Genomic DNA, 16,970 nt, shown 5'->3' with positions numbered 1-16,970 from the left:
AAAAAGTAATATAGAAAGTATATAATAAAATGGAGAAAAAGAGGAAAAAGATGAAGTCTTGGGAAAGCTACTACTCTCTATATACTCTTTTGTACAAAATCTCATTTTTTCTATACCCCATATTCAAATTTTTTAATGAGCTATTTATTACAAAAGGCTTTCATAGTCCCATTCAAGTTTCTGTGGTAAGTCTAAAAGTTAAGTGTCTGCCCAAGCATTTTGCGGAACTGCTGCCAAAATGCAAAAGTCTACTACTTTGCTTTATTAAGTAGCAAGCACACATTAAAAATCAGGAAGACTAGTTACGTGTACTAAAAGACCTGTTTCCAAGAAATTTGCTGCCAAATCCAGCACCTTGCAGACAGAAAAACTACTCCTTGTGGAGACAAAAAAATCCGATGCCAAAATGCACAGGTCTGTGTATATAATGATAAGTTGGAAGGTTTATTTTTTTAACGGGAGGGAAGAAGTACTTTTAATGTGCAAAAATAGATGTGTTCGTCCTCTTGCTTCTGATTTGTCCTCAATTGTGTACATCTATAGCGAAAAACAGGATGCTGTGGGCACACCCTATAAAGAACTCCAAGGTTTCTTCAGTTACTTTCTGAAGCTAGTTGAGATGTTTGTGCTGAGCCTGTCCACTGCACATCCTCTTCCTGTGATTGACCTCCCACCCCCATCCCTTTTTTTAACCAGAAGTACCAATAGGACAGTTTCTATCCCTTGCGTGACCCTTTTTAACCCCGTACTCAAAGTGCATCAGAGTAGTTGGTCCAGATCTCAGTCATCACTAATAAAAAAATCCTAGGTGAGAGGGACTCCAAAGCTTGAGGGAAGAAAGGCAGGTTGTGAGACCCACACAGGGGAAGGAACACTTCTAGAATGAACAGTTAATGAAAGTTAAGAAGATATTTTTCTTCTCTGAGTCTCTGCCCATATGGATTCCACTCAATTGTGATGACTTGCAAGCAGTTTTCCAAGTAACAGGGTGACGTCTAAGAGATCCTAAAGACAGCTGTTAAATAAGGGGTTTCTAAAACAGCTGTCCTTAAACTGCGGCATGAGCAAGTCAGCAGAGCTAAGGTATAATGTGTATTATGGGCCCAGGAGGAATTCGGTGGAGCCCCTGCTCATTTTAACTCATCTGAAGAGTCCCCAAGAAGATACAGCCAGGCTTTCCGCAACTCTTTCCAGTGCCACAAAGAATGGATTCATCTGGTGTAAATAACAAAGTGCTCTGAAAACATCTAGCATAGGGAGTTTATTGGTGGCTATAAGGATGAAAAAAGGAAGAGACTGATGGCTCAGTTTAAGCTGAGGTTAAATGTTTTTGGTGAAAAACACAGTATGCTCTTGTACAAACACTTCATTCTGGTAAGTTACAGGAACCTATACTCAGCCTTACTAGTTCTGCTGGCTGACTGATATCTACTAAAAAGCTAATTTTTCAAATGAGCGAAGTCGTACATAAACTGTGTGAGGAGTATGCAGCTCACAGACTGGTAATAACACCGGTAATATCCTAGAATTAAGGTAGTTAAGTATGAATCAGGCCTCTTAAGCATTTCTAAATGATGGGAGAAAGACTAAAATGAAACATGTTTGTACAAAGGTTTCTTCTTCTGGAAAACTCCAGAACCAAGAGCTGGTGTGGACAAGTGCATGAGAGGTGATATCAGACGCTTCTGGCCTGCAAAAGAGCTATCCTTAGGACTGCATCATGCCCAGTCCTCCCTAAGAAATCAGTCCTCACATGGGAAAAAAGACTGAGAAAAATATGAGTCTGAATAAGTGAAGAGGTAAAACAATCTGGCAGATTACCCCGGCCAGTCAGGAGCAGCTGCTAAAGAACTTAATTCTCCAGTTTACAAATAGATCTGTGACTAAAATTATTTCCTAACGCAACCCAAAAGTAATTGCTTTGACATCTCTGCTGTATCTATACTGTTGCTCTTCTCAGAACAGAACACATCTGCATCTGCACAGAACGATACTGCATGCTAGACAAACCACCTCTAATTCCTATGCATTGACATTAAGCAAGAAGGCTCTGTAACATGATAAAGGAGACTCACAGCATGCTCTGAGTCTATGCATTCAGAGGTACAATAAATTTACTGTGGAAAAGAGATATGGATCGGTACCTTCTGCATGCTGCCTGGGAGTCTATCCATAGATAAATAGGGTTCTGTCATTCTTAGGGGAGGCAAAAGCAAATTTTACTAACAGCTGTCATAGTATTTGTAGTGGTGTTGGTTACAGACAACAGCCAAAGCGTGGAGTTGTGCTCTCACTCTTACTAGATGGAAAGCACACAGTAAAACTTAAAAGGAAATGTAAAAAACCTGAAGAAAATGGAAACAAGGAGCAAACAATTAGGGCCCTGAAAATCCCTTAAAATAGACGAATTACAGTGATTGTGGATGTCTCTTAACCTAAATTAGATACAATCATTAGTAATGTTTATGACATTTCAATAAAAGACATTGTCATAGCAGGAAAATACCACTGAGCTTTAGTAGTTAGAGATGAAATAAATGCCGTTTATAAATGCTATAAATGCCTTCTAAAGCACACAAAGACAAAGCACACGCGTCCATAGCGGTGTATTCCTACACCCAGCACATATGAGGAGCAATCCTTACAGGAGTTGTACAGGCTGCCATTTATCCACACCATAACATTTTGGCAACTTCGTGATGTTTGTTTAGTGGTAATAAATGCTACTGTGACAGTAACAACCTAATTTAATTGCAGTTCTATCAAGAAAAAAGACCCCACTTCTTCTCAGAAACTGAAATAACCGATGTAACTGATAAAAGTGAGGAAAACAAAATTCTCTCTGATCTGGCAGACAAGCTGGCTAGGGTAGACACTATGGATGTGTTATACTTTCAAGCTACACATGGGAAATTGCTCTTCTCTTTGACATGAGTAAGCCCCACCTGTATATAATACACAATTACATGAAAATGCCATCACTGAGCCTTTTGACTGTATTGTATTTCCAGGAACACCAACTAATAAGTTTGAAAGTAAACAAAAACTATTACAGTAACTAACATTGTTTTCATCTGTTTCTCTTGAATAAAAATGCATTGGAAGGTTTTGCACAAGATGCAGTCTGTGTAACTCCTTCTTATTATGGGTTTGTTTTCTTCAATGTGGGGGATGCTAATATATGCGTACTCCTCATGATGTTCCATACCAGTGCAATTCTCAAGCTGCTTCAGTCATCAGCTCAAGATTCAATTCTAGAATGCATTTTCATAAATGTTTCTAGAGTCAACTCCCAAAGGAAATGTATCCTTCAGGACAAAGAGCGTGTGAATCCCTGCCCCGTAAAAATTTCTATGTCCTCTTCATAGAAGCTCTAATAGAATCAACAGAAAGAGCTGCTGACATATATAGTATCTAGCTACAGTTGCTTTAAAAGTAAGGATAAAGAAAGATAAAAGTTGCTTGGCTAAAGACAATCAGCAAATAGAAACATTTCTATGATTAACTAATAAGGGAGAGATGCGCTTTAGCAGCAACATGTTCTGACAGAATTCTGTCTTTCAGATGATAAAATGGTTGGCACAGCGCTCAGATTCTCTATTAGGTGAAATTGCACACGTGTCCTGTAGATCAACAGAATCAGAGGCTTGATTTCACAGAGTTCATAGCACTAGTGAAAAAAAAAAAATCCAACCATCTGGCAAGCGTGTGGCCATGCACTACAGATGTATTGCAGTAATCCTTAAGGTTACTCATGCCGCTGTTAGCTGAGATGCAGGAATCTCTTGTTATTACTATTTCAGCATTCATACTCATATAGAGTAAGGTAACCCCTCCATGGCAGTAAATTAAAGGATGAAGGGAAAAGTGGTGATCATATATGATAACTTCTATTGTTTTCAGTAAGCTTTCACAAAATAAATGTAACTAACTTCCTTAAAGGTTCCAAGCTTATTTTAGCCTCTGGAAGTTGCCATGACTCGGCAGCAGGAAGACTCTGCCTTGTTCTAAGAAAGAAACTGGTCACATTTTTTAGTGACTACAGGTTACCTTATCAGACAGCCTGCGACTGTCCCATTCCGAACAGCATGGTTTGTGACTTCAGTTAAGCCGCATGAGCACAGGAAGGCTTTTTGCTCTACATCCAGAAAAATGGCTGTCACTTTTTAAAACTTGTATGCTCTGTTAGCAGTCTGCCTTGTTACTTGCTTTCTCAACAAAACAGAAAGGAGAACAGTCTTTTCAATGCATGGAAAGAACGAAAACAAACAAACAAAAACTGTTGGGTAGTTTACAGCAAGTCTGTCCCTGAAAAAGGAGATTCAGCTGTGAACATAAGATACAAATGAACAACATATGAACTTCAGTAGTGGAGTGTGACCCATCGCGAATTTGGCAAGTATTTCATATTTACTACAATGCTGAAAGGTTTGAAGGGTCTGTAAGGCACATGTGCTATGAGTTAAAAAAAACCAAAAGGCTTGAACAAGGAATAAGGTATGCTCAGAGCTTCACACCTCCCTACATTTGAACAGGAACATTTTCCATTCCAGCCTTGAGTCCCTCAGAGAGCATTGCAATGTACTAAACCCAAGAGTTCCCCAGCAGAAAGGGTGGTCTATGAATACACAGGGGGAAATATTTTATAAGTTCTCTTACTCAGTGGAGATGGGGTTTTTATTATACCAGGAAAGACAAGAGATGTAAGAAATGGGGAAAAGGGTTCTCCTTACATCACTTTCTCACCGCAGTAAGGTCACCACTAATGACTGGCAAGATGAAAGGCGTTTTACAAAAAAATAAAAGGATTCCAGAAACCAACACCAGGGAAAAGACTCTCCACTAAATTAGGAGTATATATGTAACCCATAATCATTAGCCTAGTCAGGCCTATTACAGTGAGGTCAACTGGTTCAAAAGGCACCGTGCCTACGCTTCTTGGGAAAAGACACAAAACGGATGATTTAAATTGGAATTTCAGCACACTGAATTGTCTGAATCACTGAGCAACAACGTCTTTAGGTACATATCAGAAGTCACTGGTTGCTTCCATAGCCTCTTCTTCTTCACCTCCCAAGTTCTGTAAAACTACATCCTTTGACTCAGAGTCAGTAGATTTTCTCAGAAAATGATCAGGAAAAAAGCACTACAGCTTCTCCAACTGGATAAATCTCTTTGACTTAGAATAAAATAAAAAAGGAAATAATGTAAGCAAACATGAAGATTTTCTATACTGCCCTTGTCATAAATCGTGCTAACTACAAGAGTGCTCCACAGTATTGGTAGTACCAGGACTTTCCAGCTGTGATCTCCTTAGATGACCACAGCATTATAGCATAACTCAGTTCAGAAGGGACCTTGGGAGGTGACTAGTCCAACCTCCTGCTCAAAGCAGGGTCAGCTATGAGGTCAGATCAGGTTTCTCAGGCCTTTATCCAGCTGGGTCTTGAAAAACTCCATAAACGGAAACTGCATAACCCCCCTGGGATGCTGCTCCCCTAGGCTGCCTTCACGGGAAAAAGGTTTCTCGCTATATCTATTCTGAATCTCCCTTGTTTCAAACAATGACAGTTGCCTCTCATCTGCCCACCATGCATCACTGTAAAGTGCTTGGCTGTATCTTCTTAACAGCCTTCCTTCTTCTTAACAGCCTCCTGTTCTTATGTCCCACTGAAGCTGTCCTTTCTCCAGTTTGAATAAGCCCAATTCCCCCTTCCTCTACGCCAAAGCTGAGGGTTTTGAGCCCGACCATCAAACCTCTTTTTTACTGTCTAATTGTCTACCCATCCAGATTGTAAGGGCCTAACTTGGATATAAGAATATTGTGGGAGATAGTCTCACAAGCCTTGCTAAAATGGAAGTAAATGACATGCACTGCTCTCCTCCCATCAACAGATCCAGCCATTTTAAAACAGAGGGTGATTCAGATTCGTCAGACATGATTTACTCTAGTTGCTCCCTAATGATGTCATCTTGATTTGGATTTCCTTCCTTACACTAGTTCTGCTTCTTCTCTTTTGGATCCTGTCCTGCAGATTTTAGAAAGTGTGAAATTAGTAAATCCTCTGTGGTTGTGGATCTCGTTTGGGAAGGGAAAGTAAGAAAGTAGTTTCATAAACTTCCTGATAATGTCCATAGAAATAAAGAAAAACAAAAGTAAAAAGGAATAAGAAACCATAATATGCCATATGCATAGATTGTTATAATGAAAATTACCAGAATATGAAATATATACGCCAGCACTTTTCATGTACACTTGCTGTAGAAAGAAAATGTTTCATACTGTTTTGACCAAGGAGTACAACTTAAAACTAAAAATGATTTCTCAAATTTGCACTAAAAATAGAGGTTTAATGGTGATTTACATGACCATTATGAAGGGATAACTGCATTCTCCTTTAATACCTGCTTCTCCTACAAGGACTCTCTGACACAAACTCCCATAACCCTTTTCACAACGCTATTCCGATTCTGCCAAGATCTTAGGCCTCTTCCGTTTCAGCACAAAAAGCAACAGAGGATTATGTTTCTGCTCCTTGGAAATTAACCGGACAATTCAAAAGACTGAGTCTTAAAGTAAGAGTTGCTCCAAGGACACTCCCAAAACGTCTTCAAATAGTGTTAACTACCCTGGCTTTCACAGTGTTACAGAGATCTTCTACCAAACACCTAGAATTTAAGGAACAGTTTCCTGTCTTCATAATTTGTAAACAATCTTAAGTAAGTGAGCAGAAGACTATGCTTTAAGAAATACATTTAAGAAGTAGGATTTTAAACACACCATTTTGAAATTCTGTGCCGAAAACAAGGTCATCTTTAACAGCAGGATACCTCCCCTACGAGGGTCACCCTTCAGCAGAAGTCCTTGGATGGGAGAGGTTGCTCTCAGACTGAATCAGCTGTGCTGTTCAGCACAGACAAAACACGTTCAGGCATGCTAATCCGTGCGAGAGCCTTTCTAGCTTGAAGCCCAAAATAAGACAGTGTAAGCCGGTCGGGGGGAAAAGGACTTTTATTTTAAGCTCTACTTTAGGAGTCACAAAGTCTTCTGTAACCGATTTGCTGTTAACTTCCTTGGATTACTTCAACTAAAACACTTCTCGATTTCCTGTTTGTACAAACTCCTGTCCTTTATTCATATTTTTATACTTTTTGAGACATAAGACAGGTACAGCAATAAGACTTTCTATTAACCAACACTTGTCCCTGTACAGTGCAAGGCCTGCTCAGAGCAGTTCATGAAAAGCTTATTTTTCCTGGCTAATTTCTCATGCGTGGCACAATAAACCCAGATAAAAACTTGACTGCCTGTGAAAACTGCAAAAAGAAGTCTTTCTTAATCAGGTGGATCAGGTTTATACAGTATGTTTATGTCCCACCAAGCACCAAAACCTGCTCTCTCCAACCGTAGAGACCGTCCAAACTGTACAAGCAGACCTCATTGAGCTCATTAGCACCAGGAGTAAGACAAATCCAAGAAATTCTAGGACTAAAGAGGGAGGGTAGGAATCACTCTAAATTTTGATATCACATGCTTTTTTGGAGTTGGATCCCAAAATACTTTTCTTCCTCACTCATCACAGAAAGACTTTTGACTCTTACCTCCATGTTATTCTCCTTTCATGCAGAACATATGATTAAAATTTAGACAACAATTGCCAAAATGAAGAAAAAATGTTCTCCCTTTTATGAAAAAGGAGGAGGAAGGACCGTGGCGAAAACATTAACAGCTACTAAAGAAATCTTTGGTTCGTTACAGCTGTTGTTATTATTCATAATGCTGTCAAGAAAAACTCAAGACGCTCCTTTGAAGGAGGGTAGGAGCTCCATTTTTATGTGGAATCTCACACTGCTGAACTGTTCTTCTCAATCTGACAGGCTATTGGTTTGCAGCTGCAATCTAAGGAGTGTTTCTGGCTGAAAGAGCATAATTATATCATGCCTGCTTGAAAACTAATCTCTAGAAGAAGGGAGGGAAAAAACAGGCCGCACATATATCTGAGATGTCGCCTGTCAGGATCACAGTGCAGGAATGTTTTAGTCGGTATAGGCTAGGATAATGAGACACTGGATACTCAAAAATATAGGCTTGCTGCAGTCAAATATACCGCATTATACCAAAGCATACCAAATCCAGCATCAAAGGAGGCGGAATCATCTCCTCAAAGGTATCTCTGAAAACATTTGCAATGACACATCACCATCACTGCTTAGGAAGCATCCAAGAATGAGAGGATAACACCTAGATTGGAAGCATGTTGTAGAAATAAAACTAAGGAACATAGCTAATGAAAGGATATCAATGCCTTGTAATGACAGCTGTTTCTTCTTTCTCCAAAAAGTTTTTCAAATATATCATTTACCTGTAAATGAAACATTTAGCTCTATAATATACTTGACAGACAAACTACCATTTTTTTTTGCAGGTATACAAGTATACAGAGGGCATATAAGGCTATTTTTAATACTGCGGTGTTATTTACAAATTACAAATCCTAAACATATTTTCCAGCACACAGCGCTCAAAAACTTGGCCAAATGTGTTAAATTTTATTTGTGAATGTTTTATGCAGTCATCTTTCGCAGAGCAGACCTTCCACTTGTTCTTCTGTTCCATCTAATTTGACATGGACTCGTTTTGACAGAGGTGTCTTAAAAAATCCACAGCCAGCCTATTCTAGATAAGAGAAAGTGAGACTGACTTATCCTACTGAAGGATTAGAAGATAAAAGAGCGAGATCACAGCTGGCATAACATGAATATATCACAGTCACAGCAGTAAACACTGTATCACCCAGATAGAAAGCTGTATTTATAACTTGGAGAAGTCTTTATTTTGGAAGAATCCCTAACTATTCAATAGTAGAGGACATTCATGTTGAGAAAAGAATGCCCAGAACCTGTTCTGCTTCTTGCATGCAGTTTGTCATTGAAACAGATGACCAACAACACAGAAGAAAAGGAGATGGCTGCAAAGAAACAATACGCTACAGAGTCACAAAAAAAAAAAAAAGAAAAAATCGGTACAGTATTTATAAATGAAAAATTCAAGGAGACAATCAAAAAGGCACAAGAGGAACGTAGGTATGCTGTTTTCCATGGCCGTTCAGTGTTACGTGCTTCTTTAATTACTACTGCTCATTAAATAGAGATAAAAAGTCCTGTTCATTGATTCATCTCGTATAAAACTTTGTTCAATCTTTACAGAGGAAGGACTAAGCTTCAGTTTTGCCTGTGATTAAAGCACAGGAAACCTTGAGTCAGCCTTGACTCTTTGCTTGGTTGCAGACTTGTCCGACTTTACAGACGTCATTTAGGCTTCATTTTTCAAACAAGGTGTATAATTAAGGAAAACTAACGGCCACTGGCAAATGTCACAGTTTTCACAGATGCTAATCATCTGCTAATCCAAATGAGGTCTATGGAAGCTAGCGGTGCTCAGCACCATTTGAAAATAAGAACAGATATATCTAAAGCAGGGAATGAAAACTTGATAGTTCCCAAACTGGAGATCACTTTTGGAAGCAATGGGCCTGCATTTCCCCATCCACAACTTTCTTATTTATAGTGATCTCACTATAAGCCATATTTCCTGCTTACATAAACTGACACAATTCCCCTGTTAACCTGCTTTAATTCATGACAGTATTTGGCTCTATGCCATCATTCAAGACGAGCTGAGGTTTGATTAACCCCTTTGTCCATAACGTACTTGAAATCTTTCAGAGTGAAGACCAAATCTGTTTGAGTTAGACCTAGCTGAGTATAAATAGGCAGATTTCATTATAATTCTTTTAATACTTAACATATTGGAATAGATTCCCTTCATTAAATATTACAGAAAATCTTCAAATAGGAAATAATGTACAGTTAAACATCCAATTGAAATCATGGCGTAACAGAGTCAAGGGAATATGCTGTAATCAGGTTTTCTGACCACTTGTAATAGCACAGATGAAGCCTTTTCAACCTTGTTTAAGCTAGAGAATTTCATCCTTTCAGCTGACTCCACTGAGACTCAGAGCAAGTTGCAGCATTAGAAAGACTCTTCATTCCCCACCCCAGTTAAGGACTATCCACTGCACCATGCACAATTTGCAGGCCTGGGTCCTTTACTCCTTCAGAATAATCCCTTTGACATACAATGTTTATTAGCATCTGTTCTGCTTGTAGATCTTCTGGGTAGATGGATGTTTAAACTCTGTAACAAGATCCACCTAGCTGTATGCTGTTCTATGAACGCACATGCCTAATGAAGCTATGCCACTGTAGGCTATGGCTAATAATTGCCATAAGAGATTATTCAGCCAATCCTGAATGAAATAGCAGAGCTATTAGAATCAGCAGGGCAACTATCAGATCAGAGAACTCAATTTCAAAAATTTCATTCCATGTGCCAGTAATTTATGTAACTTCTATTTTCTTAACTGTTTGGAGATTATTTAAAGATGGAGTAATATTCCTTCCAGCAGCCTGTGTGCTCTCTTGCATTCCTACCTGCTCTCAGGAGTTCAAGATCTAACAGGATCACAGCAATGCAACCGTGCATGCATGCCGTTGCACATGTATTCAAACTGCTTTCAGGAACACTAAATCCTACACATGACAGTCCCTGCAGCATGAGCAGACCGGATGATGGGAACTAGGGGACATGCAGAAGCAGCAGAAGGGCTTACAGTGGACAACATTAACAAAAGCATGTAAGAAAGGTCCCGTGCTTCAAGGGGAAAGAAGGTCTTCTTGGGGCTGTATCACTGGCTGAGCCTGAGGTTTAGCGCATAGACTCCAAGTGACACTATTCTTGCTGGTACCAGGCTGTGGGAACCACCGCCATGGGAAAGCTAAACCGTCCTTTCCTCCCACCTCATCAGCCTCTATCAGTTTCTGTGCAAAGACATATGCACAGCTTGGCTTTCACATCGCACAGTAAGCCCTAGGCCACTAGCTTGCTTTCCTAGTGTGGTTTCCTTCTATTATGACTGTGTTTTAAATGGCAAAGAGTGGTGCGTATCTGTTAGTGGAGATAACTATTTTCTTCAGGATACACAGCCTCACATTCCCCACAAGAGAAAGAACACCAATGGAAGGGCCTGTATTGCCAGAGAATTCAAGTCTGAAGTCTAGAGACCTACTGCCACAATCCTGTTGATGTTGGATCTTAATAAAACAAATGTTTCCTGTCAACTGTTACACTCTCCTAGCATGAACACTCTGTACATGCTAGTATATTCCAGCAGTCACTTCAAGCAAACACATGTCAATGTTAAACAGCTTAATCAAATTCTCTTGTAATTCACTACACACTTGTTAGTGCTACATCCCTAAGCAACATTTACATTCTCTGGATTATTGCTTCCTTCTTTTAAAGTTTAATAATGCACAGTGAAAAATGCATAGTGATTAAACAACACATCCTCACTCACACAAGTGAGCAAAGCAAATCATCAGATTTTCTAAATCCTTTCTTTCAAGCACTATGTATGATTTTTGCATAGCTGAAGTAAAAGCCCCAGTACAATGATTTAGTGTAAACTGAGGCTATGAAATATGGATGTACCATAAAAGGACATAATGGTTTTCCTTTGCTCTCAAGGAGAGACTTCAGAAAAGAGGCCCTATGACCTCAGAAGACAGTAGTTCTGTTGAGCCAATTCCCTCCCATGAGACCCACTCTTATTACCAAGGTCTGGATTGTCCGGTCTCTCCCGTTCTGGAAGCCAGCCAGAAAAAACAGTTGAGTACATGACAATAGGAAGATTCATTTTGCAGACATTGATCATATTACATCTTTTCACTTAGTAGTGGTGTTCTGGGGACCTAGGAAGTGATCTTCCAGAAACATTGTGACTACATCATCAAATACAATGAAGCATGCCTTGCAGAATCCATGTAATCTTTGTTTTATGAACAAGAATTAAGGAATGTTCATTCATACGTAAGATCCTTTTGACCATCTCTGTCTGTGTTTTGCGCTGGTAACCACTCTTTGGAAAAGTTGTATAGAATTTTAATTTGTTATGAAATAGTGACTACTATTAAATCCAAGCTAGATGTGTTTGAAGTTAGCAATTCCTGATTTCTTCAAGAAGACTGAGAATTAACAAGTACAGCACAATTTTATTTTCTTTTTCCAAGTACTGTTTTTGCTAATCTAGTGCACCTATTTTTACAAATGTTGCCATTTCCTTTTCAGTCAACTTTATTTTAAGGCAATTTTGCAAGAGCCAAGAAGCCTTAGAGAAGTATGCAAAATACACTGCAAAGAGCAGAATACAACTAAAGTCAGATGACAACCTGTAACATTTTATTCAAAACCTTTTTCGTTACTTTTTAAATTAAAATCACTATTTGGAAGTTCTTTAGAATTTATTTCAGCAGGATAATTTTAGTTGGCAGAGGAAGGCAAACCCTTGATTGCTACATATTAGAAGTTCACCTTGTGAACTAAACTACAAGAATCATATGCATTTTGCTTCAGCAGTATAATTTAAGCCACCAGCAAAACACAGTATGATTGAATAAGTGTTTGATTATGAAATGCAGAATTCAAAATTTGCTATGGATAAAAAATCTCACAATTGAATTCAAAACCCACAGCTCTTTAGAATTCATACTGATAAAACAACTTGAAAAAAGATTCACTTAACAATCTGAATTAACATTTACTAAAGTGATTTATTCTACCACTTTTTTAGCAGACAGAACACATCATGGATTGCTGACTTCAAATAATAAATATGAAGTATCTGTTAATTACAGAAATGGCCTTCTTATGGTACTCACAGAACTCTGATCTTACCAGATCAGGAAAGTCTGAGGGAGTTCTCAAAGCCTATTGTAACCTATATCCACCTAAGCTTTCACTATCAATCAGAGTTTTCACTGTTGTGCCTTAACAATTCATATTTTCTACTGTAACTAAAACTATATGACACAAGGGCTTTCTTCTCAGGACAAGAATGAGAAGAGTGATGAGTGGGAAAGTCTGAAGCAAGGAAGGCTTACTTCGGTAGAGGAGGATCAGGTTGGGGAACATTTAAGCAAACTGGACATACTGTCCTTGGGACGCAATGGGATGCACCCACAAGAGCTGAGAGATCTGGCCATGTCATTGTGAGGCCACTCTCAATTATCTTTGAAAGGTCATGGTGAGTGGGAGAGGTTCCCGAGGATTAGAAGAAAGAAAATGTTAGTCCTTTCTTCAAGAAGGATGATCCAGTGAACTACAGGCCCGTCAGCCTCACCTCAATCCCTGGGAAGGTGATGGAGTAAATAATATGGAAACCATTTCCAAACATATGAAGGGCAAGAAAGTGCCTGGGAACAGTCAGCATGGATTCATGAAGGGAAAATCATGCCTGACCAGACCAATGGCCTTCTATCATGAGATGACTGGCTGTATGGATGAGGGAAGGGCAATGGGTGTTGTTTATCCTGACTTTAGCAAGGCTTTTGACTCTGTCTCCCATAACATCCTTATAGACAAAATGATGAAATACAGACTAGATAAACGGACAGTGAGGTAGATTAACAACTGTCCGAATTGCCAGGCTTAAAAGGTTGTGATCAGTAGCATGAAGTCCAGCTGATGGCCAGTCAGCAGTGGTATACCCCAGAGATTGATACTGGGGCCAATGCTGTTTAATGTTTTCATTTGTGACCCGGATGATGGGATAGAGTGCATCCTCAGCAAGTTTGCAGAAGACATAAGGTTGGGAAAAGTGACTGATACACCAGTTGATTGTGCAGCTATTCAGAGGGACCTCAACAGGATGGAGAAATGGGCAAACAGGAACCTCATGTAGGCCAACAAAGAGAAACAGCAAGTCCTTCATCTAGGGGGGAATAACCCACGCTCCAGTAAAGCCTGGGGGATGGCAGGCTGGGAACAGCTTGGCAGAAAAGGCCCTGAGATTCTGGTGGACACCAAGTTGAACATGAGTCATCAATGAGCCCTTGTGGCAAAGACAGCTGCATTAGGAAGAGCATCGACAACAGGTCAAGGGAGGTGATTACTTCCCCCTATTTAGCACTTCTGAGACCATATCTGGGGTGCTGCATCCAGTTCTGGACCTCAGTACAAAAAAAGCATGGACATACTAGAGCACATCAAATGAAGGGCCTTGAAGATGACTAAGATACTGGAACACCTGTCATATGAGGGGAGGCTGAGAGAGCTGCATTTGTTTAACCTTAAGAAGAGAAGGCTCAGGAGATCATACCTGATGAGGAGGAGTGAACAACACAGAGCTAGACTTTTTGTCTCAGGGCGTTCAGTGACAGGATGAGAGACAATAAGCACTAACTGAAACACAAAAAATTCTGTTTCAACGCGAGAAAAGCCTTTTTTACTGTAAGGGTGGTGAAACACTAGAATAGCTTGCCCAGAGAGGTTGTGGAGTCTCCATCTCTGGAGATACTCAACACCCAAGTGGACATGGCCCTGAGCAACCATGAATGGACCCTGCTTTAAACAGGGGTGTTGGACTAAATGATCTCCAGAGGTCCCTTTCAACCTCAGCTATTTTGTGATTCTCTGATACTGTGCTCATTTCCATCTTTTCTGCCAGGATTAATATTGACAGTGTACTTTTTAATTGCCACATGCCTTCTTTCCAGTGCATCAGCTCACAAACAGCTTTACAAATAGGTGTACAGTGTGGTTCTGTGACAGTTGTCCCTGCAGCAGCAAAGATCAGCCCATCAGAAAGGAACAAAAGGGACCAAGAAACATACAGCTGTAAGCAATAACCAGAAATTTACTGCAGAATTTAAGCAAGTAGTGTGTTACCCACCCTTTTTTGAATGTTGCACTCAGAATACACTTATATTGAAGGTAAGATATGCAGCAGCAAACACAGAGAGAGTGCAGTCCCTCACATTGAATAAAAATCTGCCTGATGTCAACCATCACATTCTTGAAGAGGAACTGTTTCCCTTCCCCTTGCAGAACTACAGATTGGGATTTTACAGTATGAATACTAACATTACGCTGGTGTGCTAATTCTATGTAGAACTGCTCAGTCTTGCTTTTTCTTTTTGCCTCGTTACATAGGGAGCATCTTTGCCCTTGAAAAAGGCAACACACAAGATCCATATTTCTTTTTTTTCTTTCAAGTTGGCTAGTTAGCCCCTGGGAATGGAAGCAAGAATGTCTTAAATGTATTCTTCTACACCTACTGTCCCACAGCAAGATTTACCTAACACTAGCAGAACTTTCCCTTTTGTATATACGTAGATGAAATTTGAATCCATTCAACATCAAACTTATACTGAGGATAAGCCTCTCTCTTAGTCACTCCTTCATGCAATATATTGGATTTCAGACACTGACAGTCTACAGATTTAATGAAAAATACTTCTTACAGACAACCATCTTTCTAGCAAGTTCAGCAGTCCTTTAAGGTGGGCTTCACTGGGAATCATAGAAGACCTGACGGCTCCATAGTTTATCCAGTGAAACTTTGGAGAAGGTGTTTATGATACTGCCAACAGTGCTCTGATGCATTTAGCTAGCCTATATGTCGAAAAAGTCACTTGCCAAGGATCAGCTACTGACTGACTGTGGTTTAAGGTCTAAGCTGAGTTCTTCAAGGCGTGAGTTAAGCAACTTAAAGAACCGTGGCTATCAAGTCACATTAATCTCTGGACATTATTATGGGAACACAAGAATTTTGGTTTGTCTTGAGTCTAAATGAAGAGTCACAAAACAAAAGTGACCAACTTCGAAAACGTGCAACTTATATCTTCAGGAAAACAAAGACAACCACAAAACCAAAGGAGAAAAAAAAAATCACAGTACAGAGAGTAAACTTCATAATAATAAACATTTGTAAGAAAGGCTGGGAAAATATTTACATCCTTTCATCATTATCAATTGTATTTAATAATCAGCCTTAGCTCTACAGAACTAAATAAGGCAGTAATCACCATGGGACCATCTGTGCTCTGGCAGGTCAAGTAAACATTGTCAACAACATAAGTCTATTGTGACAACTGTTTAGTCACAGTGTTATTGAAGAGGACTTCAGTACAGTCATACTATCTAACATATTTGCCCAATTTTAGGAAAAAGGAAAGGCAAATATATTTAAATGTCATTGTCTCTTCAAGTCCTTCAGGAACGTGAGTATCCTAGGTGGTACGTCCAAAATGAGTCTCCATTTATTTTTTATAGTATCTCACTGTAATGGTAGCTTTCACTTAAAAAATAAGATTTTTGGATCTCTAAACAGCCTAGATAAAATAAAACAAAATCCTTCCTAACAGTGTTTCCTTAAAACATACGACCTACAAGTAAGGAACATTTCTGTGAAGATTCAAGGAAGAAGCTAGCTTTAAATTCAGTAAATCTCAGAAATTCCCTGAACAGAAGAACAGCCTATTATCCTTGTTTTTGTCAAACAGCAATCAATTTTTTCAAACAAGTTACATTTCATTTTTAAATTACTGTTTCCTGTTTATACATATGCGATGGGGCAGCAGACCATTCTTGTGTTAGTAAATCTATGCAATCAGGCCAACACTGAGATACAACAATTATCTCTGTGAATGTTCTTGGCATATAGGAAACCTAAAGCAGTAAGATTTAGCTTAATTCTCCTATGCTGAAGTTTATAGAAAATTTAGGCCTGGATGTCACTTGTTCAAAATTCAGCTGCTAATGTGGGAGGCACTTTCAGAGGATTTTTTAAGAGCAGATTTGACAAATATCTGTCAGAAATAGCTTAAGCATACTTTCAATCTACCTTGGAATTGGGAATGGTATTGAAGACTGCTTAAAATTCCTTCTGGGAATAATTTAATATTTTATTATAATAAATGTTAAATTTTATTTCAATAACTTAAATGTATAAGTATCTGACGGGAGGATGGAAAGAGGATAGGGCCAGACTCTTCTCAGTAGTGCCCAGCAATAGGACAAGAAGCAACAGGCACAAGCTGAAACACAGGAAGATCTGTCTAAATAT

General features: G+C 39.2%; 1 protein-coding gene across 1 annotated transcript in view; it reads right to left on the bottom strand.

Moving 5' to 3' along the window:
• Window positions 1-16,970, bottom strand: part of PGM5 (phosphoglucomutase 5) — a 74,986-nt gene that overhangs the window by 39,745 nt on the left and 18,271 nt on the right. The window lies entirely within an intron of this gene.

Source organism: Struthio camelus, chromosome Z (assembly GCF_040807025.1).
Source record: "Struthio camelus isolate bStrCam1 chromosome Z, bStrCam1.hap1, whole genome shotgun sequence".
NCBI lineage: Eukaryota > Metazoa > Chordata > Aves > Struthioniformes > Struthionidae > Struthio > Struthio camelus.
This window is presented reverse-complemented; position numbering and strand designations above follow the sequence as displayed.